The sequence below is a fragment of the Aphelocoma coerulescens genome, chromosome 7 (assembly GCF_041296385.1).
Source record: "Aphelocoma coerulescens isolate FSJ_1873_10779 chromosome 7, UR_Acoe_1.0, whole genome shotgun sequence".
Taxonomy (NCBI): domain Eukaryota; kingdom Metazoa; phylum Chordata; class Aves; order Passeriformes; family Corvidae; genus Aphelocoma; species Aphelocoma coerulescens.
This window is the reverse complement of record NC_091021.1, coordinates 18,373,887-18,400,714: the sequence shown is the minus strand read 5'-3', so window position 1 is coordinate 18,400,714 and position 26,828 is coordinate 18,373,887. Positions and strand designations below refer to the sequence as shown.

Genomic DNA, 26,828 nt, shown 5'->3' with positions numbered 1-26,828 from the left:
AAAGAACCATTTCAGTCTGAAGGCATGAAGAAAAATTGGGAAAAGTTTTCCCCAAAAGAAGAACACATGTCCAGCCTAGATAAGAAGGTTGTAGAATTCTCAGCACTAAAGGGATTTTGGCTTAGACTAGATAGGCAGATAATTATTAGGGAAGCTTTAGGTGTATGTGGACTCACAAAATTATTTTCTGAGGTACAAAAAAATTTCAGTTCGATTACTGGAACATAAATTTACCTTATAAAATTCTTCAGAATTTTGCCATTTCTAAAGAAAAAACTTCTACTTAAAAGTTGTGATTATTTCTCAATGATAAGAATGTCTATTTTAGGAGCATTATATGCAGAACAACATTTCAGTTTTCTAGAACTTAACTGTTAGTCTTTTCCACTGGCAACAGAGACAGTAAATTTGTTCTATTCCAATTAATTAATGGAATTTTTGTGACTCATGCACAGGATAGTATAGTTCAGGCTGTATGTTTTACAATGGATTTGTTTCCTATTGCAGTGGGTTGACCCTGGCTGGATGCCAGGTGTCCACCAAGCTGTCTATCACTCCCCTCCTCAGCATGCCAGGCAGGGACAAAATAAGACAGAAGAGAACTCATGGGTCAAGATAAAGGTAGTTTAGTAAAGCAAAAACAAAGCCCATGGGGAAGCAGATGAAAACAAAAGATTTATTCTCTACTTCCCACCAGCAGGCAATGTCCATCCATTTCCCAGGAAGAAGGGCTTCAGTACATGTAGCAATTGCCCTGGAAGACAAACCTCATAGTAACAAACGCTCACCTCATCCCCACCCTAACCCCCTCCTTAGCTGTTATATCTGAGCAGGCATCACACAGGATGGAATATCCCTTTGGTCACTTTAGGTCAGCTGTCCTGGCTGAAGCCCCTCCCAAGGTCTTGCCCACTCCCCGCTACCTGGGTGAGGGGGGAAACACTTGAGAGACAGCCTTGATGTTGTGTAAGCACTGCTCAGCAGCAGCCAAAACACCGGTGTGTTATCAACACCTTTCCAGACACAAAGAAAAGCACAGCACTGTGGGGAAAATGAGCTCCATCTCAGCCAGACCCAACACACTTATTTACCTGAACTCTTTGGAAATCAAGAGACAACATACTACTTGCTCATGGATGTCACCTTTGACCTGCTTCTCTTTCAGCAAAATTGAAAGACTTTCCACATATTACAGAGCTGGGCTCGAAGCTCCAATGCCTTTTATACAAACTCATTACTAAATGGTGCATATTCTCACTCAGTTCACAAAATAGGTTTTATTCCTGTTTGATTATTCTGTCTGTGAAAAATGAGAAAGATGTATACAACACATCAGTAAGAGGCTTGTTTGGGGTAATATTTGTAATGATAAGGTGAGGTTAAAATAATAAACAGCAGAAGACAGCTGGACACTTAATATCCCTTAGCCTAATAAAGACCTGGACTACGATATACTTGATAAATAGTCTTTCACTTGATAGCCATAAAAGAATGCATATCTCTCTAAACCACAGTGATAACATTACCTAGGTGTTGGAAGCTCGATAGAAATGAACAGAGATGAGATTCAATAAGCTCATGTACATTTCTATCACAGTGTGAGATACTTTGGCTGTGAAAATAAAGGTGTTATTTTTCCACTGTTGAAATAATACAGAATCAATAAGAGGTAACTGTGAGCTCAATAGCATCAAGGGGTTTCTGTTGACATTCACAAACCAAATGAGCAGAGCTCTGCTGGATTGAGATGTCACCAGAAACCCCAAGATGGCATTACAGCCTTGTTTTTGTAAGTTGTGATTTTTTGCAATAAACATCCAACTGCCTTTTCATTTTAATTGAAAAGTCACTTTTCACAACTTTTTCTGCTTTTCCTCCTCATCTTTTTTTTTTCAGGTTGTCTGCTCTGGTCTACCTGCCTTCCTCCTTTCTTCCCACTCCACTCTCCTACCTACTGTCTCAGCCAACCTCTTTTTGTCTTTCTCTCTTTTCTAATTTACTTTCTTTCTTTCCTAGTTCTTTGAATTCCCAAATCCAAATGTATCTGGACTTTGCTCAGAGTGTTATCAATGCTCCCTAATGTCCCTGCACTAGCGCACGCCCTTCCTTTGGCACTGTGGACAGACTATCCTATTAAGCCAAAGAAAATGTCAGTCAGATACTGCTCATTATTTGTATGGAACAAGAGTGTCCGAGTAGTTTCTGATGCAGCAATATAAAATAGATTTAATTTGAGAGCTGACACTTGAACAGAGACTTCTGTCCAATGATCTCAAACCATTTCACAGGCATTAATGAATTACATCTCACAAGTGTGCTCTGACAAACAGGCTGTTCCCATCTCACAGGTGGAGATAACTGAGGAGGAAAGAGAGAGGTAATTTGTTATTGCAACATCTCTCAGGACCAAATTCTTCACTGTTGTATTTAAAGGGTTTCTGTTACTGGCTTCAAGCCAACACTGAGTAAATAACATTAAAGAGCTCTCAGATGTTCCAAGCATTAGTCCTTTAATATGAGATCCCTTCTCTTTATGTAGCAGAGTATGTTCTCCTTGCAAACTGGTATATAGACACCTTTGGGGACATTTTATTTTATAATGTCAGTTCATAAGTAACTAAGGAGAAGGACATTGTGTATTAAATGGCTCTACCATCATAAATTAAACCCAGGAACCCACTTTTTGATTCTTTACAAGCCTTTTTAAAGAAGGAGGATTCTTGAGAGGGAGCTTTTTATAAAATGGGACATGAAAGTGTATTCTTTTTAAAATAAATTAAGGTGTGATCAAAAATATATCTTTCAGCACCATGAAAACCAGCTAAGATCACAAAACAAGAGGTGAGTGAGCAGAGAGCCCGTACAAAATGCATGTCAAAGAATTTGGATAGACTGATAACTACAATTTGTTTGAATTTACAATTAACGTTACGAGCGTGCGCAGTATTACTTAAACTGTTCCTGAACTATCCTTATCAGAATTGACTGATATTACGAGATGTGACAAAAAGATATCACTCATATCCTCAATAAAGGTCAGTTCTTTGTAGTTATTTGTAGCAGTTTCTGCTTGTTTGACAAATTGATAGAAGAAAAATTACATTAAAAGAGACTAAGATATATTTTTAGATACAAAAGGGCAACAAGACTTGGCGACTTGCCAAGGGAAGGCAGAATAATAGGTTGGGCCATCAAGGACAATGTCTTTAAAACAAAGAGGTTTTCACTATGTTTATGTTCCAATTTAAGGCAGGATAAAAATGCAGGATTCCTTGTGGAACAGGAGAAAAGGGTTGAACAGAAAAAAAATGTTAGTTTCCTTCTTAGAAAATTTATTTAATTAAAATTGCTCTTGATCAAAGATGAGAGAGCTAATAGCTCCTCCAGTTTCTGAAAATAAGCACAGTAGGATGATATAATTATTCACAGATATATTCCAAGATGGAAGGGAACCACAAGGATCACCAAGTCCAGCTCTTGAGTAAATGGCCCATATAAGGATGGAACCCACAACCTTTGTGTTGTTAGCACCACTAGCACCAAAAAAGAGCAGAAGGAAATTAGTACTGTGGGCCTGGGAAATCATATGTGAGGGGCAGCAAGGGACAAGACAAAAAATCAGCTAGGTTGAATAGCCAGCTATCCTGATTTGCTACAGGGGAGCGATGGAGGATCACTGGAGGGAGCACAAGGGAAGCTGCACTGGACTGGGCACTTCCAGCATTTGAAAACCATTATATTTTGCTTGATTTTTACGAGTGTCATTATGCTTGTGGCACATAAACCCCTTCAACTAGGAAGGGAGATTATCCCCTCTTGTTTGTGGGCAATACCTTGAAGTCAATGCTGACCAAATCACTCCTGTATTATGACACAGTCTACATCTTGTCTTAAACTTAGCTCAAATAAAGTCCCCTGCAATTATGAGGTGCTATGACACAGCACATATAAATTATCCATCAAAATAAAAGCAATGTCTCTAGTATCAGCCCACAAGCAAACCTCCACATTAAGCACATCCCACCCAAACACACTCTGCCATAAACAATAAAAATGAAAGTAGATATAGATGTAGATATAGATATGAATATAGGGGCCTTGTGCTATTTACAATGCTTTCATGTTTCCTATCTGTCTAGAGGAACATCCCCATCCAAATTCCAAGCTAGAAGTTAGAAAAAAACCCATTTTTGTTTGTATGTAAGATGCATGTGAAAGACTAAGGTTACCCAAGTCCCCACTCCTGGTTTCTCTCAAGTCTGGCAGCTAGCTCATCCACTCCATTAGGAAAACTGCTCTCCCCTTTGGAATAGATGAGGGATTTATAGACACCTGCCTAACTACAACATCCAACTGCTGCTTTTGAAATAAAAGAACAGGTCTGTGATTTGTTACAAGCCACCCACATGCATAAAAGGCACCCCTGCAAATTCTGTCAGTGATGGATTCTTTGCAGAACATTGGTTTGAAATCAGCCTCCGTGCTAAAATGAACAATTAGACAGCTGCCACAAAGCCAGCATCATTTTGGCTCCACATCTTCACATCACTCATCACAACAGCGCCCATGTTTCACTGGACTTTTGGACATCATCTAAACAAACCTGTTGTACAACAGTATGAGACACCTGTGATTGCAAAGTGCTCATGATTGTACAGAGTACTGCCAGTCACAGCCATGATTTGGAGGCAGCAACAAGCATTTTCAGAGTGGTCTTTATGTGTGCTCATATGAGAAATAGAATCGACTGACAGAAAACTTCACAGCGGACTTTCAATAAATATAGTGGCCATTTATTAGAACAGCATTTAAGCTCACCAGAAGTCCAGTGCCCATTACACTTATTACTTTATCTTGGTAATTTACAAGGCCAATAACTTTGATAATTTTTTTTTTTTTTTGGTGACAAGAGATTCATGCTCAGCTAAAGCTATGTCTCTGATAGTCCCAGAAGAAAGGTGAAGGTTAGGCACATGATGAGCACTTTGAACAAATGTCCATGGGTAAATTCAGCAAATAGAAATGAAAACACTTTTCCCAGTTCCCATAACTTTCCAGTTCCAGGAACCTAAAACTAAGAGATACCAGCTTTGTTTCATAACATCCAATTATGTAACTACCATTATTTCTAGAGATGCTGGCCCATGAAAATTACTCTTTCAGTATATGAAGGAACCAAATAACAAAACCCAAACAGTAAAACTTTGCTGTTTATGCATGAGAAGATTTTTGAACCACTCAGTGAGTCATTTTATGAAGCAATTAACTTTCCTTTTTATGCAGATATTTTTTCTTCGTCTGCCACCTTTTTAATAGTCCTTTGCATAAATTGTAAAATAATTTCTCATTCCCTCAGAAACAACAGCTGCATTGTGAACTCCTGAATTGGCATGTCTTTGGAATATATTATAATAATTCAGAAACTGCTGCCATTTCTGTCAAGCTTTCATTCATATGAAGGTTGCTTCAAACATCCCATCCTCCCTCCCCCTTTCACTGCTATAGCTGATCTCAGATTGTCCAGTCACTTCCCCTGCTCTCCCAACTCCCTCTCCCACCTCCAGTCTCAGCCCTTTCTCTCTAAAGCTCGACACAAATCTCCTTCCCTTGCCACTCCCTAGAACTGGCTCTCTGTAGCCTTCTCAGTCGAATTAGACACAAATGATTTGTCTTGACTTCCAAAGCCCTTTGTGGCCTATCTGCTCACCACTGACCCTCTCATGTTCAATATCAAAGGTCAGCGCTCGCTTCCAATTAGTCTATGAGCCAAGGTACTTCCTCTGACTGCGATGCTTTCAAAACAAGCCCAGTCATGCTCTTTCCTCTGTTGCCCCTCACACTTGTGGAAGGAATTGTCTATCAGTATCTGCAAAGCCTTCACATTCTGCCTTTTTAAATCCCCCTCAGATCTTCACTTTGCCTTCAGAAACTGCAGCAAGAGCCTGACTGTTCATGTGTCAGGGCAATGCTCAGCTACACAACAGGAGCTTCCTCACTGGTGTCAGTATGCTACAGGGAAATGCAGTTTTTGTGTGCCCTGTTCTGCAGCTCAGTGGAGGAGATGTGGCTGATAACCTGAACTTTGTGGGTGCTGAAAAAATGCAAAAAATAACGAACAAGAGAAAGCATAATAAGGAAAGCACAGATTATTGCTTTCTAGGGCCCTGACTCAGGAATTGCAAAGCTCACATCAACTGAAAGTTTTTACTGAATGAAAAGTCCTGGTCCATCACCTACAACTTCAGGATGAACCTTTCTCATTTCAGATAGAGTTGCAAAGTCTGGCCAAATTATACACAGGTTACGTGGTTCCAACCAAAATAAAGCTTGTAGAATTCCACAGATTTGATGAAATGTTTGTTTTCTTGATCAATTCAGACTCTTGCCTCAAATACTAATAATTTTTACATGTTCAAGAAAAGTCACCAGTGTATATTATCTTGAGCAAATTCACTCACCTTGGCTCAGCATTTCTGTTGCAAATGGCTGGTTTGGCTGCAGCTTTCCCAAAATTTTAGACTGAGGTATGCGCACAGGAAAAGTCATTCTGATAAAGGTTATAAGTAACTGAAATTCTATTAGGTATCTGAAATTCATTCATATGAATAACTGAAAACAAGGCCATACAATGGTAAGTTTGCCTTAAACTGATAGATGATGCTCCCAGCTCCATTATTATAAACACAGTGATTTATTATGGAGATAATTGTGGGTTGTTCAAGTGGAGGATGGAGATGTGTGTGTGGGAAGTAACAGAATGGAAGTAACTAAGTGAGTGGAGTGTAGGTGAATAGCTGAATGGCTTAACTGTTAATTTCCTTGGGGTTTTTTTACAATTTACATTAGTATGCAGAGAAGTGGGATCTAACTCAGAACTTTTCTGAGCCGGGGAAAAAAAAATCACACATAATGTGTACATAACCATGTGAAATACAGAAACTCGGTATTACATTATGTAATTTACTTGAAAGTTGTAGCCTGTTGTCAGAAAGGCCCTGCTGGGTTTCACAACCTGGAAAAGTAGCTTTCATGAAGTATGTTATTCTTCAAGAAATGAACAACACTGCCATTTGCTTCATACCACTGACTCAATATTTAGCTCTGTCATTTAAATATAATTGCTCTATTTTTAGTGTTATTAATAAATGCAGATTGCAAGGGATAAGTAAATTCTCTTATACTGATAAAGCAATAGTTTATTTAAAAAAAGAAAGCTGACACTTATTGCATATTCTAGACTTTTAAAAAAATTACCATTATGATGGTAGCTTAGCTGTGGTAACGGTTCAAGGTTTTTGTGGTTTAGTATTTTTAATACTCCAGTGTAATCTACTCCAGTCATCCTTGACAGAGAATAAAGATGGGTTTTCAAGGATCACAGCTTTCAAGCTGTGTGGAAATGCCCATTTTCCATCTTGAAAGTAATCACATACACACACAGATAAAGACAATGATACTTTGACTGGTATTTATAAACTGAATGTAGGAAAAAGTGCATGTTTCTGCTAAGCCCCCTTTTTTTTTTTTTCATGGCTAAATTCCCTGAACCCAGAAATCCCATAGTGCAAGTAAAATTGCCATCTTTAATGGGCATTTCATCCCTCTGGCAATCATAGCTGCAGCCTTTAGCACTGACATGAAGCTACCACTTAAAAACAGCTTGTCATTTTCCAGTAATATAAAATTTATACTGTTCTATAAAGACAGAAGAAAAAAAAATCCCAAACCCTCTAGCACCTTTTTCATGAACATATGTCAATATATATATATATTTATTTTTAAACAGATGTAAAATCTGAAGACTTTTTGCTCCAGAATTTACATCTTCTTCTCCATGGTGAAATTCAAACCATGCCTGCCTGAATGTTGGTCAGTCAAATTTAGTCAGCCTTCATAATGGCAACACAGCCTTGACCTCTGAGTTCAACCAACCATTCCTGGTGCGCTGGAAGCAAGAATCTGTTTTCATGACATCTCAGCCAACTATATTCTCCAGATCAATTAAAACTGGTGCAATTTTGGTGCAGAGGGCAGAGATCTAATGAGATCAGGCAGATGAACATTCTACAGCAACAGCCAGAGGCCCCAAAACTTTTTCCCCTTGTCATGCAATGCTCTCCAAAACACTCCTTTCTCTGCTTCTCCCTGAGCTCATGAGGACTCAGTGCTGTCTGAGAAGGGTGGCTTGTACTGGTATTGGGATAAATTAATTCTTACAGAAGAAGAAAACGAAAATTCTGCTAATATCTATGTATGTTCTGTGTTCCACTGAAAAACTGAATCGGCTTTATAGCAATGAAGTAAGATATACATTTTTTTGAAAAAACACTTGCTCAGAACATGTTTTGAAGTTTTCTCTAGCTATGGAAGCAATAAAATTATTAAACAGAAAAAAAAAAAAGCCAAGCTAGAAAAACAAAAAGGAAGAAAGAAAGGAAATAAACAAAGGAAGGAAAAGAAAAAACAAGAAGCAGGAATGAGAAAAAGCCAATTTCTCCAAGCTATTCCTAGATTTTAAGAATTAAGGCTTTAAGAAGAACCTAGATAACAACTATGACAAATCTCACCATCACAAAATCCAATAAGGGTGTAAGAATTGACAATCTGGATTCATCTGGTTGTGTTCAAAGGGCAGCATGTGGATCACTTTGTTCCTACACTGTGCATAATGTGAAACTTTTGCCTTACTCTCTATTTTTAGTTTGGCACTTTTCAGAAGGACTAAGCAAAAATAAAATTCAACAAATCTAAGAGAAACCCTCTTAACCTGGGAATAACTTTCCAAATTGTTTTGCATTGCTGATCTGCATTATATTTAGTTGCATTCTATGCAACTATTCATAGTAGCAAACTACGCAGCTTTTGGTTGAAGCTCTTACTGAGATAGTCTGAAATAACACAAAATGGTTGCTCCAAGTAACACAGTACTGGAGAATGAGAAAATCATTGTAACATGTGAAAGAAGTAACATAAGCTGAATCATGTAACTCTACCTTCTCAAGACAGTATCCGAGGGTCCGAGACACCACACAAGTCAGTCAATGGTTGCGTAGTTCACCAGGACTGGAAATTTGTTTCTACTTTAAAACTCACACAATCAGGAGATTCTTTTGGCTGCATTGGGGGTTTCTTCCCCACCAATATCAGATAGGCATCTCAGAAGATTGTCTTGATTTCACATAATTTTATCTGAAGGGAAAACACATTTTCTTAGTCAATGCAATTTAGAAATGAAAATGCTAGTTTCTATTTAATACAAAAATTAAATCCAGTTGAGTTACATTTACCAGCTTAAAAAGCTGAAATATCAGTATTGTGTTTTGCTCAAAAACCATTTCCTACAGTCTGAAAATTTATAAGATACATGGGAAATCAAAGGTGTAAAAGTACATGTGTGTGTGTGTGTATCTATATGTCTTTAATCTATAATCAGTTGCTCCCTTGTCAAAAAGTCCTTCAAAGTAAGTCCTTCCCATGCTACCAGAGAACAGAGGAACCCATACTTTAAAAAAGCAAACACTGAAAGAAAAGTAGGAAGGGACAATGTGCTAAAACCTAGCACACAAACTCCACCAGAAACTTGCTTTTTGGGTTTTTTTGCTGCTTTCTAATATGACTGTTAAGAAGTATGCTGACAAAGCCCTTTTAAAATTGGGATCATTTCAGCAGATCTTTCTAAGTCTGGCACTATTGTGTGTTGTCAGTTCAATTATTTGAAGTCAAAATTCAGTCATATTTATGACATGCTGTTGGTCTGTTTTGTGTTCATCATGAGATATTGGTGCAATTTTATCCATCTGAGACTAAGATCTAGTCATAAATACTTCATGACTCTACTGTACAGACCAATCCATGAGGCACCCAAGCATGTGCACAGCTGGATACAAATATACATAATGCACAGAGTAAAGAGAAAAAATAGAAAGGCACAGATCTAAAAATTAATGCATATTACATAGATCTGAAATGAAAAAAAACCAAACAAACCCACAAGACATTTCAAAAGGCAATTCAAAAAGATATTATAGAGAGTATTCTCAAAGTTATTGTGGAGGTTTGGTGCTCATTTAAAATCGTTCACTTTTTTCAGGTTTGTCAGTTCCTCCTGGTTACCACCTTGTGCCTAGGCAATTCCAGCTGCCTCTCTGCTGGAAGCTGGATGCTATTGCATTCAGATTTAGAATCATCTGGTCAGTGCCCACTTCCTCACAAAATAGGAATTGCTCATTATTTCTCCTTCCTTCAGTTCAAAATAGTGCTCTGTTGGTCCTAACTTCAAGCACAAGTAGGTGCATTCTACCCTCCATTTTAGTATCAAAGTCATGATTCTGTCTTACTATGAGGCAAGAAGAGATCTGCTTTTCTTCTTCTTGCTTCTTCAGACTAAAAGGGGGAGGCTTTCTGCAGGATTATGAAAAATTCCTCTGAAAATTTTTCTTGCCTCTAGCCCTGTGTGAGTCACTTCAGAGAACCGGAAAGCAGCTTCAACACCAGACTTATATTCTTTGAGCAGTAAACACCTTATTTTCTCCCTTAGGCATCTCCTGTACATACTGAAACAGTCACATGACACTAACCTGTTGGAAAGTGCTGGATCATACTTAGAACTGGGTCAAGTACAGATTACAGAAACAGAGAAGGAGATCAAATGACACTCAGCTGGTGAAGCTTTATCGAACCCAGCAAGAGGTCAGAACTCAAATGCTTCACTTCTATTATGTTCTGCTTCCTCTGTTTCAGGAAATCTAAATAAATAACAAGAGAACTTCACCAGACTTTCTTTAACATGTGAAAAGAGGCATGGCTCCTGAATGCCATTGAAGAATTCCTGTATGAAGGTCAGTGCTTGGAGAATCTGATGTTGAACAGAAGAGCAAAGATTACAGAGTTATCCAAAACTATCCATCATCTGAATAAAGGGAAAGCAGCAGGTATTGATCAGTTCTCTGGAGAAATGTTGAAAGGGGGTGGAAGGTCAAAACATGGGAGTTACACTATCTTGGAAAGGAACGAAATCAAGATCAAATGACAAAGGCAGGACAATAGATTCTCACTGTACAATATACACAGCATATATATTGTAGTACAGCTGAACTGAAATTTCACAACGTGCACAAACACACAAATACACCATGGAAATATATTGTATGTCAAAAATATGAGCCATATGAATGCCAAAATATGAAGTAGAACAAGGCAGAGGGAAAATAGGAAAAATCTTACACAGCCATTAGTGTAAAAACCTGGAACATTTGCTGCAGATCTGCAATTTCTACCAGTTATTGAACAGAATTTGTCAGAGAATGAAACCTGAATATACAAAATATATCTATAGCAGATGAGAATTGTAGAAAGAATTGTTGAAAGATAAAGAAACACACTCCTTAAGGCACACAGGCTTCTCACGTTACTTTGCAAAACCTTTTCCCCCATTTGTGAACTGTTGCAAAGTAACTTTTCCTTGGTAGCTGAGCTGAAACTGCTGAGGCTGTGAAGGTTTGGTTCTTGCTGCCTCTATTCATCCCAGCACAACATAGGGAAGTGCATCAGACATTGGCTGTTAGTCAAGTGTGCTCTAACCTGAATCCTACTGCCATAAATGCTGCACTACCTGGTTTAAGTGGGAATCTGACACTATGACATCTCACAAATCAAGGAATTAATTTGAAAGAAAAAAGTACAACTGCCGAGCAGAGATAATAAAAAAAAAATGCTTGAAAAATGGCTTAAAGCAGGCTGGAAAACTTGAGGAAGTATTTTGGAAAAAATTACAGAGCATGGGGTTATGCTTAAAACCACATGAAACAGGGTGTGATTACGTTCTTTTTTAATTAATCAGGATCTTGAGGACCATGTTACTCAAAAGCCTGAAAATTTTATAAGAAATTATTTCCAGAAAAATACAGGAAACTATATGCCTGCAACATTAACTCATCTGCATTTTATTTCCCTCTATTTTTAAAGGAAAATGAACCATGAAGAATCCCATTTATTCCCATGACTAATGACATTACAAACATCAAGTTTGGTCCAGTCATCTGTATTTTCATTTAAGCCAACGGCATAGGTGAATAATAGGTTACTCTATATGTTAAATTACTGTTTTACAACTAAACACCTGCTGTGAGAATTGAAACAAATAGGTGAAGCATTTTTCACTGAACACTCTTTTCAGCATCATCTCACAGTGGCTCTCACCGTGATTCTAATTGGCAAAATAAATCCGGGGGGTGAAAACAGAGCCACCTCAAACCAACCTAACATTTCTTTTCCTTGGTTTGAGTCTCAAAAGCAGGAAAAATAAAAGCCTGTGCAATTCTGCTCCATGCTAAAAGTCCAGGAAAGGGCATTCTCACTCACATGGGCCCAAAATATTTATACAAGTACTACACAAAATGTGTTTGAGTTGCTTTCAGCAGCACAGTAGCATAAATGAGATTTCATGTACTTTCAAAATACTCTAGATTGACTCTTCTCCTTTATGCTGCCTTTACACTTGTATAACTCACTCTAATTCAGCGCATTTACACTAACAAGGTAGAACTAGTACCACGTATCTGCTCACTTCATAAAAGTGTATTTTTATTACTGCCCACAACACAGAGCCAGAAGTGATTGTGTTCAATCCTCTCTACTTCATCCTAAGTGTCAAATTTGTCATTTTTAGTTTTTCCAAATTATATCCTACAACTTTCAGAAGTATGCTAGGAGTGTGCTTGGACCTGTTACTTTGGAAACAATATCAGAGGTATGTTGGAACTTAGAGAAAAAAATTAAGATAATTAAAATATTTTTCCAGTATCTTTGGAAAGCGTAATAAAAGATACAGAGAACAGCACTCAATTCATGTAGCATTCTGGCATCACTTACACAAAGTTTAATTAAAGCTTCCAAACACATCTAACCTCTTCCTTTGCCCTGCAGAAGGGTGCCTTGCTCAGGTCTACAGAGGTTTTTGCCATTAGCTTGTCTACTCAGGTGAGCTACTGCAGAAAGCCAGTGGCTAAATTCACTTACACAAACACATACCTTTTCTTTTTACCCCAACTTGAAGCTAAGGGAGCTACTCTTAAGTACCCTTCAAAATCAGTAAGAACATGATTTTACATTCTGCCCTTAAGACTTACTCTCCAGAAGCAAAAAGAATGAAACACTGTGATCTGAAGTGGAGTTTTTCTAACTTACTCTTATACAAGGATTAGAAGGATGATTTTTATGAGGCATTCTATAACTAGATTCTGCACATAAAAAGAAAAAATCAATACATTGATTTTTCCTCACTAACAAATATAATTTACCAAAACACTGTGCTTATTACAATTCATTCTGCTGTGTTTCTGCCTGGTGAAGCTATTTGTCAATTTTAAAATGGAAAATAAAAAGAAGCTTTCATCATTCCCACTTATTGTCCTTGCTCACCTTTAACTGTTGACGAGTTCTGTCAATGAAAAAATTGCCAGCCATTCTCTCTCAAATCTGCCTTGCCAAACCCTTGTAATTCTATGCCACTAGAAAGAATCATGCTCTCTACTTTGCCTTGAGTAAACAATGCAAATATCAACAGAAAGTACAAATATTCTCATCTACAATATAAGATCATTACATAGAACTGCCAGCCTACGCTACAAATTCCCATCTGATCACAGGGATGTTAATTAGGGGGGAAGAAAACCTTGCAAAGGTTTTAGCACTTCTGACTTTGGAATCTCAGAGCATTCCACAGAATTAACTAAATTCTGCCTCATAAGAGCCTTCCAATTTAAATTTTTAGGTGAAAGAAAAAATAACATTTAGGGCAGAAACTCCACCTGTCCCTCACCCCAGCCCCAAAACTAAGGGCCATATTATGAATCTGTTCTTGCTTCTGGTAGAAATTATTTGCATATTTGAATTAATTGGACTATTTCAGATAATAGCCATACCAGTGGAGGAGAAGCTGTTCACAGTGCAACTGCAATGACAGCCAAATTTTCACATTATTTCCCCTAAAATGTCAGTGAGAAAGATTTTGGCTAGCCTGGAATCAGAAGACCAACACTCTTTTTTCCCCAGTCAAAAAATATCCTGCTAGAAGCAACCTAAAAGGACAGTGTAGTCCAGGCACTTTACCAAAACAGGTATCATGCAAGACACATTGATTAGTGTTCCAGTGAGGCTTTCCTAATGTCTCCAAATAGCCTGAGATACTGTCAAGCTGCTTTTAGAAGAATATCTTTTTAATAATTCCCAGAATAAACTTTTGCTGGAAAGTATACTAGCGTCCTTTTCTGCTTTCCCTCCTTGCCTTTCACCTGTGTTTTTAAATTGCAAGTTTTCTAAAGCAGTAACTGCTTCTAAATATGCTTATATATTAACTTACAGAACCTTCCCTCTCAAAATTTTCAGATGGTATTAGAAATCAAATAATCCTAGTGACCTTTATTTTTATTTTTCTGCTCGAGTCAGATTTTCAGTTTTTAATCATATTGAAAACAATCAGCCCTGGTCTCATCTTTCATTGTAACAATGTTCTAACCATGAAATATTACTGATTTCTTGCCATATTTTAACATTATTGCAATCCCTCTCACAAGATACTGTCAAATGATACTGCAAGACTTGGTTTTATCTGACCAAAACATTCAAGAACAGGGAAAAGGGTTCTTCTTCTTCACTTTTATTTATTTATTTATTATTAACAGGTGCTTTTGATTCACTAAAAGCTTTCCATCCTCTCATCTTCTAATCACTTTCCTCATCTTTAGGCTTGTTCTCACCTAGAACAGGCTCTTCCAATGTTCTTTCACTACTTCAATCAGAGTGATGGTGGTACCGACTTGGAGTTACTCACCTTCTTTGGCTTGGACGACAGTTAATTTTGTGCTTTTACCCAGAATTTCACCCCAGGCACCTCATTTCCTCAATTCATCTTCTGTGAACTTCTTTTTCCAGTGATCATCTCTAGCGCATTTTACCTCAAATGTGAATGTAAACAACGACCCCTGAACTAGTGAAAGCACAAGAGGGGGTGAGCACATACAATAGTGAAAAAACAATTCTGTTTCTTTCAGGACATCTTTAACTTACAATTGAAATGTAAAAGGTCTGGTTATCAACCATAGGCCATAGCTGGAGAGAAAACATCTCCCCCTGCAATGATAGCCTGACACTTGCTTCAGGGTCAGAAAGGGATCCAAAGGTTGCTTTTGTATTAACATATCCTTTCAATATTTTCTTTCTCACTCAGAAATATGAGAAATACAAACTAGAAATGCCTTTGCTTCTCCAATGAAGCATTCCTGGACATGTCACTTAAATTTTTTTCATCAGAAAATACTATTGCACTTGTTTTGGTCTGTATTTTTTTATTCTTCTGTGTGACCTTTTGTAAAAGCAGTTCCTTCCTTCCTGCAAAGTGCACTTGTCAAGTGCACTTGTGAGATGTTTTTCTTCATTTCTGACATTTTAGACTGTCAAAATTCCTCTGGAACACACTTCTTTTTGAACATGGTGCAGATTTGAGTTGTTAGAATGAGGGAAAAGAAAAAGGGAGGAAGTAGCAAAAAGAGAGAAAGTCAAGAAACCGCGAACTAAAATTGTGAAATCTGGACCGCTCACTAAAATAAAAATGTATACTGACATTTCCATTTGTGTTTTACTAGAAATTACTCATTTTAAAAGCCTTATAAAATTTTCAAATTTTTACTGGGATGGAAATATTTTTTTTTGTCAGAAATGGCATTGCAGAGCAATAGCTATAACAAATTACAACAATTCACTTACAAATTGTCATATTTACTTTTTCAGTCTCTTTTTCCAGGTTTCCTCTTGTCCTCTCCTATGACTTCTTTTCACGCACTTGCTCCCTTCTTTTAAGAAATAACCTTATGCTTCTAATCTCTATAAGCTGTTAGTAAATGTCTTCCTATATAACACATGTCCACACCTTGGCTGCAGCGCCTCTAATATTTCCTTCTTCTCTTTGTTTTATTCCTTCTTCTGTGCTCCTCTGTTTCTTCCATAATTTCCTCAACTCGACACCCATTCTTCACTCAAGTCTCCTCTAACTGTGTTCTCGGTAAAAAATGCTGGTGTCCATCCCTGTTGGGACTGGCTTTCTATTCCTACCTGCAATCCAACTTCAAATACTTACACCTTGGGGGAGGAGGGGAAAGGGACAGGAGGTCTTTCTCTCTCTGTACGCACCTCAGTGATCTCCGCCTGCTCTTTTTCAAATTCGAACTTACCTAGCGTGGCAGGCAGTGAGCAGAACACGGAACTGTGTGGCATAAGCACAGCTGGCCAGCCCCACGTCACGTACTGGCTGCATGTGAGGTCCCAGAAGCACAAGATACTCACACAATTGCATTCTCCTGCTCAGAAATCAGGACAGAGCCTCCAACAGCCATGAACATAACTGGGATGATGAGAGTAGTGTTGTTTCCAGACAGAGATACTTTGCAAAACTCTGTGCTTCATCCATGTCCAGGTGACAAGATCCACCTTCACTGCTTCTCAGATAGGGTTCCCTTGCAGCAAATCTGAGGTTATACCAACTGATTAGCTAAAAAGTTAATTTCCAAGACCAGGAATAGACTTCTCTGAATTACTAAAGGGAACAAAATGAAGCCTTTCATTTCCATGTTCAGTATGAATGGGAAAGCAGAATAAAATAAGATGTGAGTCTTCGTTTTTCATGGTTTTCCTCCCGGTGGAGAATTTTCATTTTATATTTTATTTTAAGTGATAAGAGAGTCAATCTTGATATCAATGATATCAGGGTGGTGACATGGGACCCATCTCAGTCAATGTCTCTAGGTACAGTACAAATAATAAGTAATCATCTTGGCAATATCCAAATTTCTAAGAGAATTTTTGGGAATAGTATCACAGAGATTAAATGCTACTTCTAATTTTTTAATCAGTTTCTCACAGACAGCAATGCACAGGTGCCTTGACCTTAAACTTAGGTAATTATTATAATTAAAGAGCTAATACTCCACTCATGAATGTCTGCTGCACTATCTCTATTGTCTAAACCCCATTATTGTGCATGTAGTTCCTTTTCTGTTCCCAGTTTCTTTGGAACTCTTCCAGGATTTACTCGGTTATTGTTTAAAGCCTTTCTCAGTATGTTAGTGTGTTGGTGTTTTGTGCCCTGCACCCTATGACTTATGGATCATTCCAGTTCTGGAGAGATATTTTCTATATCCATTCAAAAACATTACCCATCCCATATCCAGTAAATATACTTCTCCTCTAATCAATAATTTCTGCTAACTCCCCAAATAAACCCTTCCTTTCTTTATTACGTTGAGCAAATTAGACAAATGAATGTTTTGTAAAACTTGCAGCCTTTTTTGTTCCCTTGAGTCCCAGTCTGTCTCATCCCTTGTCTTTTTTGTTTCCTTTTTTCCATATACCTCAGCTGTATTTACATGACTATTTGGTCTAATTCTGTCACCAGAATGAAATCTATGCAAATGAAATACTTTCTCAGTGTGCCTGTCAAACCATCTTCTTTCCCAACCACAAATTTCTGCCCAAATTATTTTAAAATAGTTTTAGCTGTGGGAAGGGAAGGAGGCACACACACTGAAGAGAAATATTTAATTTCAATTTCAGACATTTTAAAGAAAACTAATGTATTGATTAAAAGAAAGCAGTACCTCTATCCTGCTTTACCCTACAGCCCATCTTGAATAGAAGAAAGGTTGGTTCAATTCCTTCTTTTGCCTGAGGGGTTTTGAACCATATCTTCTGTAAAAATGTTTAACTAGCATGTTACAGAGTTTTCATATTCTAGTATAAAGGCTCTCTCAATCTCTCCTGCTGGTGCTATTCCACTTGGTTTAATACACTTAAATATTCTGAGGCACAGTGAAAATGACTCAGTAACATGAGGTTTGTGGTACTCGTGTGGAAAATGGGTCCTCAGGGTTCAAGTCTTTGCTTCAATAAATATCTAAATATTTTTAAACAAAGCAGAATTTTAACAGGAGAAAGTGAAGGAATTTAAACCAACATGTGGCACACTACAGTCTCCAAGACATTGTCCTTGATAGTGACAACTCCTGAGGAGGAGAGAGTGTGGAGCCCAGGCCTTCAACAGATGAAGCACACAATAAAAGATGGGGATTCACTAATTTTGTGAAGCCAGTGTGGACAACTGTTTTTCTCAGTAAAGACCTGTTCAGCCACTGTATAGTGATTTTGCTGATAGTTCTGGCAAAATAGAAGATATACTTTAGTTTAAAAAAACTTGCAGAAATGCTAATCAAACCCTATACTTAAGTTTTGGTAATCACAACAATAGTAAAATAGATGTCCTTACAAAAGAAGCTTGGGGAAAGGAAGGAAGGTATTTCTGCCAACCTGTGTCCTCAGAGGTTAGAATTCGGTAGTTTTCATTATCACAGAAAATAGTTACCAATGTGGTGACAGCAGGTAGCACAAGAAATAAACAGAAAAGGGGTTGAGTTGTAAATATACAACCACCAAAAGATGTTTTTAGTGAAAAACAAGTGTCATTGCTTAACAAACCTGTTGTTGTTCTGTACAAGAGGTGAAGGAATAGATACCTGCTTTGGAGTTATAACCTGAAATTCCCTTCCTGTGAAGTACAGATTTTAAGGAGAAAACACATAATGATATTTTTATATAACCCATATATAAACAATTTCAAAAATGACATTTTATATCATTTCTATGGAAAATGAAAACATGCAGAGGTTTGCTTTTCTTCATAGAGCCTTAAGGACTTGCTTCAGTCAGACCCTTCACAATGTACCTAATTTAAAACAAAAACCCAGTTTAAAAAGATACACATTTATAAAGCTTGCCAAGGAACACTCAAATTACATGTACTACTCCATGAGAGAAATAGGGTAAGCAACATCAAGTTTTTCTATTAAAAATTTTACTTTCATGTTCCTGAATGTTCATCCTGCAAAACTTGGGTGCCTTTTTTCAAAAGAAAACCTGCATATTTTCTGAAATTATGTTTTCTTTTATTCATAAAGTGTTCATTAATTAAAGCAAGCCAATATTGTCAGCAGAGATGCATCTGTTACTCTTAGGAGTCTCCAGGACAAAATCTATTTTGGTGACGTCTGTGTTACTATTGTCCTAATGGAGCAAATGGCTAAAGACCGAGTTCTTTCTGATGTACACATGTTATAGATGCAATTAAGTCTTGCTATAGTAAAGAATCACTGTCAGCAGAGATTATTTTAATGGATGTACAGTATTACTTTAAACTAAGTCTTCACCATCTGTTCATCTTAATTACAAATGCAAAACCAACATATCTTACATTAGCATCAGAAAATGGGGAAATATCAGTGACTGAAATGTCCATATATACTCTTTGTGCAATACTGCATGCATCTGTGCCATTTTTCGTCTCCTCTTCCAAGCAACACAAATTGGGAAGAGGGGGAGGAAAGAAGGGGGTAGAATTATTCCTCACAGATAATTTTCTGGCATGGTTGAATATTTTTCTGGCAAACAAGGATTCATTATAAAACATTTCAATATATTATGCTTTAGAATGATTTCCAAAAGTATGTACTTGCACTTGTACCTCATTCTAGCTCTTTCTGGCTGCCAGATTATCAGGGAAAATGAAAGAAAGAGCCAACACATGCTAATGCCATCTAATAAATCACGAAAATGGAGGTAAAAGAATACGCAAGGAATATTCTGAATTGTACTAAACTAAGACATAATAAGGAAGTAAAATTTAAAAAATACAGCTCTATATTTCTGACATGATTTTACTTTGTGGGGACAAGATAGACTTACAGAAAATAACAAAATAAGTGAGAGTACAGCCTGTCTGTAGTCTGCTGCAATTTAGTAGCTTGCTACTGGATATTTGGTCCTACAACTGTGCATCACTATGGAAGCAGCATTACAACAGTTAAGACTGAGTTAACTTTACTGATTTTAAAGCACTTTGCCATCCCCTTGTTGACTCAGTTTATCTGGAAATCTGTTGTACTTCGTGGTACAAAAACATGCATCCTGACAAAATTATGATCTAGAATGAAGGAAAACTCAGGGAAAGATATAAGCTAGTATATTGCAAGATACTAATATGTGCCAAAAACGTATGCAAAATAAAATAATTTTAAAAACCCCAACCAAACACCCTGGCAAAGATTCCATCACCCTCAAATTTTCTAGCACGTTCTCATGAAATGTGACAGTCAACTTTTAAAATCTTGCAACCAAGATGTGTCCGAATCTGAAACTCTGATTTGGCATGTCTATCCTGAGATAACCCATGAACATAAATATATGAGAAACATAAATGATGATATTATTCTCCACTTTACATATAAGAAAATATGCATAGAAAAGTCCAATTTCAAACTGGAGAGACCACATTAGAAGACAATCCTTTTTTGTGGAGTCTTATCCCTAAATGAGAAGCACTTCAAAGAGATGGTTGGCATTGTGTCAATAAGAAGGGTAATCAAACTCAAACAGAGGTATAGGATGCGGGACTAGTTGACATAAACTCTGTATCAGTTGCAATTGTGTACAACAACAGTATAAAGAAAAAATTTTTTGCAAGTCTCTAATAAGTATATTAGTGGAAATAGGTTTGGAGAGATACTTCCCTATAATTTTTTTACATTGAAAAATGTCAGGAAAACACCATAAACCATTAATGCTGGTAATTTGTACTGGGGAAATGTGTATGGCCTTACATTACACCATCTTACATAACAATAGGAAATATATACCAAATAGGAAAATCAAAACTGCTCTGTAATAAACAGCATTTTTACTGATTGCACATGATTATGTTAAGCAGCTTCTTCTAACAGTGTCACAGAGGTGATTTAATAGCTCCTATAACTAATCTTCCCAGATGACCTCTCCCCTCTGCTGATGAAGCCTATTCAAAATCTACTGCCCTTTCCTCATTTTATCATCTTTTATTTCCGAACTGCTTTGATCATAAATACTTTTGGCAAAATTCTACTTTCCTATGAACAAATTTTCTTTGGACATCTCAGCTCACCTTTGTGAGTGATGTAAAAGGAAACGTGTCCTTATCATTGTTCTCATTATTACTATTATTTCCCCAAAAACCACCACATCAATAAGTATAAGAAATCACTCATCAGGTATCTCACATCTGTGCAAAGTACTGCAGTTTCCAGCCTCTTTCTTCCAGCACTGAGAAGAAAATTCACACAGCTCCTTTTTAACAAAATATTGAAAAAAAACCCCATCTCACAGAAATACCAAATTGGAAATGAATGTCTTAAAATGTTACCATCAAATTCAAACAATGTAGAGAAAACTTTGTATGCAAAACCAAATACGCACGCACTGAAGATACACAGAGTGCTGTAAACCGCAGATATTAATAGTCAACTTAAAAAAACCAAACCAAAACAAAAACTGGAAGGAATTAAAGAGCAAGTAATATCATTACAGCTGGAATAGGATGAAATTCGAAGTTACTATCAAGGTCAAGAAAGGCGAAGAGGAGCGGCGTGCGGGGGCCGCTGGGGATCCCCGGCGGTGGCAGGAGTCCCTAGGGGGCACTGCGCAATTGATATTGGCGGAGGCGGCCACTGCCACAAAGACGGGGCTGCTGCCCAAAAACGGGAGCAAGCGTTTTGTTCTCCGGGCAGCTTCCTGGTTAAACCCGTACTATTTGTCCTCATAGCACAACGAACTACTTTCTATAGTAAATATTTTCCTCTAGGATCATTTAATATTCTAGTAAAACGCGGGAATCGCAGAAGGTATGGACAACAAGCAGACAGAATGAAAGAAAAGCAGTAAAATACTCCTGTTTGGGGGAGGGGGCAGGTAGAAAGAAGATTAAATAAGTGTTAAAGTCGTCTTGATTATAAAGGTAAAGTAAAACTCGAGTTTATAGATATATATATATATAATTTTGTGCAAATGAAAAAAAAATGGTAACTACTATTAAGTTTATGAAACAACCTTCAGGATTGAATGATTTTTCATACAATAGGGTAAACAAGTCAAATCTGTGGTTTTGTTTCTACATGAAAATAATGCAATTGTTACAGTGTCTGCCTGCTGAAACTATCAAATAAAGAAGTGCCTTTATTCTTCAGCTTTAAACTCAGAGCTACTGATCAAAGCAGGCTCGAAGAATGCTGAGACAGTACCTGCACTACACAGGACTGCTGGTCAATAAAGCTGTTTGAATTATGTAGGTGGCAGGACATGGCTACTTTGTAAATGAGCAGTTGAAATGGGTGTCTCTATATTATGTGTGTGTCTGCAAGGGAGGATGATATTTCATTTTTTAACTTGAGAATGTAGGTACCATGGGAATTCTGTCTATCCATATCAAATAGCAGTACACACAGGAAAGGCACAAATATGGACCTTTCATACAAAATTCCCAGTTGCTCTTCCTGATCCCAAGTTAGAATTGACAAATAACATTAATGGTTTTTTACACTAAACCCCTATTTTGGAAGCAGAAAGCAAGTAAGGAAATGAGTGCTGTTGGACAAGTGTTGTTTATCTTTCCTCTGCCACTTGTTTATTGTCACTGAGGACTTATGGCCTTCTCTAATAGTTTTAGCCACAATCTTCCAATTAAGTCCTCTAAGCATGAGGTTCCATGAGAAATGCTATCCTGCCATGAAGGGTGCTGTATTAAAGCCACTTCTGGAAACTTCAGATTAGCGATCAGATTTGCATTATCTTGTATTTAGATCAGGTTTAAAGAAGGCTGGAAAAATCAGAGTCGCAACTTTATGAGAAATTCTATTATGGAAAAAGAAGAATTTTACTTATTGACAGAAGTTACAGAGTTTCAAGCTTTCCCAAATAAGGAGCAGAGGAATTAGTTTTGAGATAATAAAAATATTTTGAAAATTTCAAAATAATATCATGCCAAGAAGTTGAGTGATTACCAGCTTTAGAGCAAAGAGTCCAGAATCCTTGGAAGCTTAGCTTATTTCTTTTAAAAATTCTTCAAAACCAACACAAGACATTTTGGTTGCCATTAATCTGGGTTTTTGAGCCAAAATTTGCTTCATTGTTACATATCAAATAAGCTGTAAGAGATTCAATAAAGACACCATGACCGTAAAATTAAAGAGTTTCTAAAATTAAAGTAAAAAATAGATAAATATATGAAGAGGGTGGGAGGATCAGTCTTCAATAAGCATTGCCTTTATCCTGGTGCTGTGAAAGAGACAAATAGGAACAAACTTCGCAATTACAAAATTTGGTGATGAGAAAAGCAGAAAATCTTTTCTCTGAAGCTTTTATTTCTGATATTCTGGACTTCTTTCATCATTGACTACATTTTATTGTGCACTGTAAATATAAAATACTTATTTTATTTCTATAACTCTAGGCACATTCCTAGCAAAAGATCTATCTTTGAAGCCTTTCTATTAATGTAAAAATAATAATTTAGAAATTATTAACACTATAGTTTTACTGAACATATATTTTGAGTAATGTTTTTAATTTGTCAGTCAAAATGGGGTCAATGTGACATTATTTCAATGAATTTCCAACAGATTAAATAATGCTAGTTTCTTCTTACTACATCGTACTTGGAGGCAATTTCTCTGCAATGCAGGTCCCAAGGATTTGAAGAATTTGATTTTGATGAACATGATGAGTTAATTAGAAGTAACATTCCCTGTTACCTCAGAACAGAAGCTAGTCACAAGTAACCTTGAAATACTATCTATTTCATGGAACTGTGTAAACAAGGAGCTGACAACTTTTACAGGGCAATTGGTAAGATTATATGTTTCTTTCCTAAATTACAGATAAACTGTGATAGTAGGAACTCAGTAGGAGCCAGGAACAGGCATTTAGGCTTCACCTAGCTACTTGTCTGGTACCCTATCACCTGTCTGTGAGGTGGTGGTTTCCCAGCTTGTGCTGAGTCTTACAGAGCCAAGAACGGGGATCTGCCACCTCTCACAGTGCTTCTCTCACACCACAGCCTTAACCCCCTGCCTGGGCTGCATGTCATTTGTCATGGACTCCTGCACTCTCCTGGGAACTTGAGTAATAGGTTGCTGAATGATGGTCTGAATTTGGGATAGCTGCCCAAACAACATAAACGTGAAGTTAAATTAGCAGTCCTTACAAAGGCTGAGAAAAATAAAAAAGAGCAGATGAGAAACTATGCACACATGTGGTGAAGCCTTCTTCATTTGCCTTCTGACACTGCTTATGTATGAAACCAGACAATTCACAGTGCAGTATTCCAGGGTCAAAATTTGAAGGCTATGCAATGATGGGAGAAGAATCACGGAATTGCTAAGGCTGGAAAAGACCTCCAGGACCATCAAGTCCAACCACTAACATAGAAAGAAACCCTGCAATCTGCTGTTGAACTTTAATCCGACTGCTGACACACAATCTGACTCGGGTCATTCCTTGTGGAAAGCGAACACTCTCTCCTTTCTGGCATTTGGGATTCAGCAATGCTGTATGAACCGTTGTGCTGTAATGTCATAGCAATCCAAAATCTATAACCTGACCACCTCCTGAAAGTCTGGAGACTTGACAAACTTCCACTGAGCTGTGGAAGACTGCCAAACAGTATAGACTTTTCTTGATACTACTTCCAACTCCAATTAAGAAAGCCTTGCCACAAGATATCTCAAGAATTCAGCTGATAATTATAAGATAGGACTAAGAGCATTTATTTTTGCATGATAACAGGCATTCTTAAGATATTTGAGCTATCAAAAGCAATGAGCCAGAAAATAGTAGTAAAATCTTCATAAACTCATCCAAGCTGCAAACTCCTGATCGGAACTTCTGTGTTTCCAAGAGCAGCCAGGGGAAACAAAATGAAGGTTTTGACCAAGTCCTGCTCTGCATTATGTGTTAATTCAACTTTTCTAAATGTAGTTTCATTACAGAAACTAATTTTTTTTTTCCATTCTCATTCAGTAATACTTCATGCTTGTTTGTTGATTCAAAGTTGGCAATTTTCACTAGCCAGTTGCAAAACAAATTGAGAGGTTGAAAGGTAACAGAGATGTTAAGCGCATCCAGGTTTCAGAACAACCCCAAATCCCACAAGGTCATGTTAAAAAAACCAAAACCAAAACCAGAACAACAACAAACAAACATTTATTGCTATGAAAAGATATGTTTTTCTTATATGAGTTACTGGAATTCTTATTTGAATAAAATAACAAGTTCTAGCTGTGATTGAGGAGGTTCTCTTCTGTTGACAGAGAGGCAGCACAACAAACTTAAGCTATCTCAGACTGCGTGACATCTGGCTACAGGCTCAGTGCAGTTTCTACATGCACTGCTTCCTGTCACAGTAATTAAGTGCATTTTCCTTGATTAACAAAAATCCAAACAAGATAAAGAGCTAATTTGCTTTCTGCTTTGGGTCCCAGTGGATGAAGCCTGTATGTATTTCTTGGGGGTTCTTCATCATTTAGCACTAAGATAAATCCAATGACTTCCCTGAAAACACTATAAACAGGTAATTTTTGGATGCATCAAGGTTTTTGTAATAAGATGCTTTATTTAAATTTATACTAAAGTAATTTTAGGCTTGAGGAGCTGAAAAGAAGGAGCCAATGTGAACAGAAATATTTTCTTTTTTTACCTTCCTATGAAATGGGAGAGGTGCAGATTTTGAATTAACACTTGCCAGCAATTCAAAGCTGATATCAGTTTAGATTTGTATGAGAAACAGAGGGTGAAGCAACACATGCAAAACAAATCTAACCAAGGCCATTTTACTGTTCAAACTATGTGGAAGGCAGTAAGTGAACACCAGCAAAAGAAATGAGTATTTTGTTCTGAGAAATGGACATGGAAATCCTTGCTTGTATGAACAATCCTTAATTAAATGACTTAATGACTGTCTAACAAATTCTGTAGAAAAAATAATTTAATAAATAATTAGAATAATTACAACTGAACTGGTGCTGAATTTAGCATCTCAGCACAAAAATAAAATCTGTATAGGAATAGAAAGTCAAACCACTTTATCGAGTACTTGTCAGATTTAGAAACATAGAACGTATGCCGCAGAAACTCTTCCAAAAGAAGTTTTAGTAAATCTAAATTTAAACCCCATTCTCTCTATCCATCTACTCTTTTAATTTGCTTTTCAAAACTGTCTGAATTCTAACTGCGTTATAGGAACTGCTCCTGTATGAGGAGACCCCTTGGAATGCATTAAGCAGATGATAGCTGATGCACCACATGATCCCTTTGTAAAATATGGGGCTAATTTAACAGCATTAAATAAACCTCTTTTCTGAAGCTCTGTATATGTTTCTAACGTGCAGAGCTTTTTTGTTGTTGTGCTTCGGGTTTTTTAGTATCCTTCATTTCCTATCCACATAAAATGGAGAACGTTTGAAGTCACTGTAACATTGCAATAAGGAGTTTTAAAATACCTGGACAGCTCAAACCACAGTCTCCCTGGGGCTCTAAAGTTTGATATGACCAGTAGCAGGCCAGTGAGTCATGCTGAGAAGGAGCCAACAAGTCACAGTGTGTAAAGACTTCTTGGAAGCATTAGAAGTAAAAATGGTTACAGTTCACATTAAAAGTCTGATAAATTCCTGGGGTACTCAGCATATATCCCTAAAGCTGGGGAGGTTATTTTTAATACTCCTGCCAGTCACCTTTAAATGAATTTGCACATCAGTGATTACCTTTGCTAGAGCACGTGTTACATGTACCAAAAGTAAAGAAACTTACATGTGCTGTATGGCATCCTTAGACAACATGGTTCATTGCAGCATGAAGCTCATTTTAGTGCTCTTGTGATTCTTTTAAAATTCTGGTCAGCTTCTCCCAATCAGATACTGGGAAGTAAC

The 26,828-nt window shown here is 37.2% G+C and overlaps 1 long non-coding RNA gene across 1 annotated transcript in view; it reads right to left on the bottom strand.

Moving 5' to 3' along the window:
• Positions 1-26,828, bottom strand: part of LOC138113467 (uncharacterized) — a 36,079-nt gene that overhangs the window by 3,601 nt on the left and 5,650 nt on the right. Inside the window, exon 3 of the long non-coding RNA XR_011152184.1 lies at positions 8,994-9,189. This is a non-coding gene — a long non-coding RNA (uncharacterized lncRNA). The remainder of the gene's footprint in view (positions 1-8,993; positions 9,190-26,828) is intronic.